This window comes from Monopterus albus, unplaced genomic scaffold, assembly GCF_001952655.1.
Source record: "Monopterus albus unplaced genomic scaffold, M_albus_1.0 scaffold17.1, whole genome shotgun sequence".
Taxonomy (NCBI): domain Eukaryota; kingdom Metazoa; phylum Chordata; class Actinopteri; order Synbranchiformes; family Synbranchidae; genus Monopterus; species Monopterus albus.
The window spans coordinates 1,575,300-1,580,447 of record NW_018127897.1 but is presented as its reverse complement, the minus strand read 5'-3'; the positions used below and the strand labels follow the sequence as shown (position 1 = coordinate 1,580,447).

The 5,148-nt window shown below is 38.5% G+C and overlaps 1 protein-coding gene across 11 annotated transcripts in view; it reads right to left on the bottom strand.

Annotated features, from left to right (window-relative positions):
* Positions 1-315: 315 nt before the first annotated feature.
* The window catches only part of celf6 (CUGBP Elav-like family member 6), a 140,691-nt gene continuing 135,858 nt past the window's right edge, over positions 316-5,148 (bottom strand). For 10 of the 11 annotated variants that reach the window (XM_020592433.1, XM_020592436.1, XM_020592434.1 and 7 more), the window contains one exon: positions 316-1,864. The gene's annotated coding sequence lies outside the window, so the exon portion shown is untranslated. Of the gene's footprint in view, positions 1,865-4,181; positions 4,253-5,148 lie in introns of all 11 variants that reach the window. The other variant, XR_002274346.1, reaches the window with a different exon arrangement.

Genomic DNA, 5,148 nt, shown 5'->3' with positions numbered 1-5,148 from the left:
ACTGTTAATTTATATATAGTCTGTTTAAGTTGTATATGTTGTATTGGCTCTATGTATAATGCATGAAGAAAGCAAGTCAGGGAAAATGTTAACAGTGGAATTTACATCATATTTGACAGAGTTAAATGAGCTCTAAAAGCCTGTGCCATCAATATAGTAAATTGAGTTTGTCTTCAGAGAAATGTTTGTTTGTTTGTATCTGCCAAGAGACACAATGCTTTTTTTTCTTTTTTCCCTATGTGGAGTTTTCAGCAGCTCCAGCAGACACACATATCCTTGGCATGTCACTTTCCTGGTTGTTTACATTGGGAATACTTGTTTTTTTCTTGAGGGATTCCAGCCTCCTAAGTGCCAAATCATTTGTACAGAGTTCATTCTGCTGGCAGTTTTCAGTAGCTGTCACCTTACTCCTCCTCCCTTTCTTTTGCCCTCATAACCATCCATTTGTCCATTCATCCTTTGCCTTTTAACATTGTGATGCTTTATAATTCACACTTCATGTTGCAATACAAAAGATCAAGAAAAAAAATAAATAAATAAAACAACAGAAGACACCCCATGTCCATTTTGCTTGGTCTTTACAGTGGATTGTCGCTTGAACACAAGGCTAGTGAGAAGCCTTAAACGTCTGACTCCTGTCCAGCACAGACATTAGTAAGTTCATTCTTCTTTCTTTCCCTCTTATCATTCATCTTTCCCCTTCTGAAGCAGTCTGTTCATAGCTGTCAGAGAATGTGGTGACTTGTACATCATGATGGCCGAGATATCCAGTGGCTGATACCATAGCATCCAAGAGAACGAGATTTGTTGCTTACAGGGGCAGATGAATGTTTCCTTTTTCTCCCTCCGTTTGCTCCCTTTTCATTAAGACTTCAAGTATTTTTTTTTTTTTTTTAAACAACAGCAAAAGTTAGCAAATCTACATTTTCTTCTAGTCTACTGTAATATTCTACAACCCGGTGCTAAATCAGCATCCAGAGCAAACAACCAGCCCCTACACTACGATTCCATGTCTTTTTTATAGGTACATTATTTCCGTTTTCTTTTATTCGTTCTTGCAGTAGGCCACTGGATATTGATTTAATGATTTTTTGACTACGAGTAAATTGTAATACTTGCAGCTACAAGGTATGAGTTTTTAAATATATATTTATATATTTATATTCTTTTAAAAAGCGTTTAGTCCTTTGGTCCCTATTTCCTAAGGAATGATGCATGTAAATTATCCTGGATTCTCCTCTTCTTCTTGTTTTCTTCAATCCAGAGCTTGCCCTGTCACAGAGCACAACACCTGTGGAGGCACAAAAACCAAAATTGGCAGCAGGCTGGTGTGTGTGTGTGTAGGTGTGAGTGTAGGTGTGTGCACACATGTGTCTGATGCGGTACTTGAGTTGGCATTTGCACGTATCTATACATGTACAAAGTAGATTATCTTTTTTTTTCTTTTTTCATTGTTTTATCTGTAGCATCTCTAGATGTGTATGTTTGGTTTGTTATCTGCGTTTAAGTGGGTTTATTTATATCCCATGTCAGTATGCATGCTTTGAGCATAATGAGTCTATAAAGGTTTTTTTTTCCCCATGATGTCTAAAAAACAGCAGCAAAAAGTTGGTCTCTGCAAAAAATCTTCTCCCACTGACGCCAAAGCAAAACAGGGAAAAGAGGCATTTGCGAAGAAAAACAAAAAACTGAACTTAAAAAACAACAACAACAACAACTCTGGGATGCTTCTCTCAGTCACCCAATCTTTCAGCGGGTTTCCAGCAGGATCAAGGGACCACCCTTCCTTCATGATATGTAGCAGAGCAAGAAGTCTTTGTACTTTTACTGCACTTGTGGAAATAAGGTGTTGTGGCCCTTCATCCTGTGACAGAGAGAGAGAGAGAGAGAGAGATGGGGGAGAAAAAGGAGAGTGGATTCAGTGAGGCTGCAGCAAACATGCTTAGGGTTGCTGGCTCCTGGTTATCACACAGACTGACAGGCACAGCCAACAGCATGAGAAACAGACGGGAAGAAGGAAAAAACGAGGAGTGTGTCAATCAAAACCAGAAATAAGTGGGCTAAAGGTGGGGTGGGAGATTTGTGTTTAAACCATATGGAACAGACATCTACACTGTGACAGCACTAATCCAAGGAAGACCTAATTTAAACTGACTGCATCTCCCTGCATTAAAAAAAAAGCAGCTGAATGTTGCCTGAGATGTTGCTGTCATTCTTCTTATTGTTCATTATTCATTACAAACAAAATACAACCATCAAAATGGAAACAAAGAAAACAAGATGTGTGTGAGAGAGTGTGTTGAAATTGTGTAATGATTATAATGACAGAAAATATGATGGTTGACAATATGAAAAAAAAAAAAAGAAATCAAGAAATAGCCTCTAATTAGCATGGCAAACCAACCTCTCCCCTCTCCATCTCCCCTGCCTTTGTGCTGGTCTGTTAATAAATGTGTCCATGCTGTTAGCTTTAGATATAAAAAGATCTAGTTTACAGCCTATCATCACTAATATGAAGAAAGGCTATGAAGTCACAGCAAATCACTCTGGGAGAAAACATGAAAGGGTCTGACTTTGTGACGGTAACATGCGCCCAGACTCTCTTTGTTATACCTTTCCATTCTTGAAAATGAGCTTGTTACCATTTCATAATAGATCTGCTTTTTAGATGCGGGAGCAGACATTCTAACTTATTTCTTATGTGCGAGCTGAGCCATTAGCAGCATAAAGCACTAACAGTCCCGATTACAGATGCCCTCTTTTTTAGCCACTAGCAATTCTCACTATACATCTGCCACAAAGCAAAAGAAACACACAGTAGCTTTAAAATAAATCTTTTTTTTTTACCCCAAGTAAAGAACTTGAAAACATCACAACTACTTCACTCTCCAACTTTGTCAGATAATAAAGAATTCATGTTCATTTTTTTCAAAAGCTTTTTGGCCCAACACTATGCCCTCTCCTCACACTGCCACCTACTTGGATGGCTCTATAAAAGACACCTGGCAGTTAGAAGGCATATGCGATGCCAGAAAGCCCTTATCCCTCCTGGCTTGCCTGGCTAGACACCCCCCTGAGTTCATTGGATAGACTACAGGAGGGAAGAGTCGCCTGCAGGGCTTCTGAAAGAATAGGGCAGAAAGAGTTCGATGAAAATGACTAACTCTTATCAGGGTTTGGCCTGGAGGGATAGAAACAAACTCTTGCAAAGAAAGGACCTTTTTCACTGTGAATCCTTTTGCTGTCCTTTTTGTTTTACAGACAGAATAACAATTATCTCAAATGCAAACAGCAAAAAGATGTGAGCTAATTTATCTGCTGGCATAATACTACTTAAAAAGTACAACAAAAGGCAGCAGCAAATATCCATCCCAGGTATTTGTGTTTTGTTCTTTTTCTACACCCTGCTTATTCATCTGTGTTTACAGTCTGGTTGTGTGGTGGGCAGATTTTGGCCATGTGTGTCTACAGCTCTGCCTGCAGCTCTGCTATCACGGTGTAATTGGTTTGCACCCTCATAAATAAATAAAAGGGAAGTGATTCTCATGTTAGGCAAACAAAACAATCTTGCAGAAGTACTCCCTGTGCAGATGGAATCCACAGAGAAGTGGAGTGTCAACATTTGCCTGTGCTCTCTGCGTGAACAGTGGAGATTTAATTGGCTACACAAACATAGGGTCATCTTGGCCATCTCTCAACTAAACAGCTGTCGATCTGGTGGGAGAAAAAGGTCCTTTTTTGCAAAGAATCAGACTTTCATAAAAAAAAAAAAATTACAGATTTCTGGAGAAAACACTGTTGATATGAATGTGAAGAAATAGAGAAATAGAAAATACAGTACATCCATACACATGAACCCCACAAGAAAAAGTAAAACATCACAAGGGCACACAGTACAATAGCACAAAGGATTAAAGGCCACTTCCAGTTATAGTCAACCAACCAGTCAACACGTCAGTTACATTATGTACAACAGGTACCAGCCAAGAAAGGCATTGCTTTACTGCACTCCACAAACTGCCAATATACAATATACAGTATATATATAAATATATATAAGGAGGGCAGAATATAAAGAGATAGAGTTTAGAGATGTCAATCAATGCCATGTCATGCAACGCAGTCACAGTCCCACCACATGACGTCATCCAAAAGAAAATGACACCATGGGTTCAACTTACAGCTGTGGGAACTTGGCCCCATGACAGGTGAGTGGGGGGATGTGTCTATAGCGGAGAAAGGCCACCTCACACTGTGATTGGCCATGTCAGGTTGCCAGGTTGGTGGAGGTGCAAAAGAAGGAAAGAAACAGTGGGATTGTCTTTTCCTGAAGTCAGAATTCAAAGCACTGTTTCCATACTTGTTCCACACGCTCACTTATTCTGGCTGACAATTCAAATGAGGTTATTACCATTATTACCATAAAACTGAAAAAAGTATTGACATGTAAAACAGGAATAATAGAACAAATAATCTTCAGCACAGTACAAAAAACCTTTTTCTTGTGCCTCAGTGTGGTGGTGAAACATTCTCAGGCTGACAACATTTGCAGGTTAAAAGGTTGAATTGATGTTTTTATATTCACAAAGATAACCCTTAAGGCAGAAATGCACATTTCAGAAACTTGTCCCGTCTACAGTAATTGGATTTGCTTTGCATTGTTTGCCATAAGGGTGGCCGTACAGTACAGTGGGTTTTTTTTTTTTTTTTTTGCATTAAGTTTATCTTTAAGACACAGAACATAATTTCAGAGTAGCAGGGCTCCTGAGACCAACAGAAGAGAATGCTGTCTGATCGGGTTTTTAATTCAGCTTCAAAGCTGAAAAATTGTCAGTATTAGGAAAAAAAAAAAGAGAGAGAGAGAAAAGAGGCCTCTGAAGTTATTTTCATATTGAAGTTCTTACCTTATGAACACACATACCCATAAACACACAAAATCAACTTTCATCAAAGTTTGTAATTGTTATAATGTAGTTGAATTTAGAAAATTAAACAGTTTACTTATTTCAGTCCGTTACTCAAGAACAATACAAGGCAATAAATGTATATATATATATACACATATATAACTGTCACATTTTTTATATATACACCGATCAGCCATAACATTATGACCACTGGCAGGGGAAGTGAATAACAATAACACCA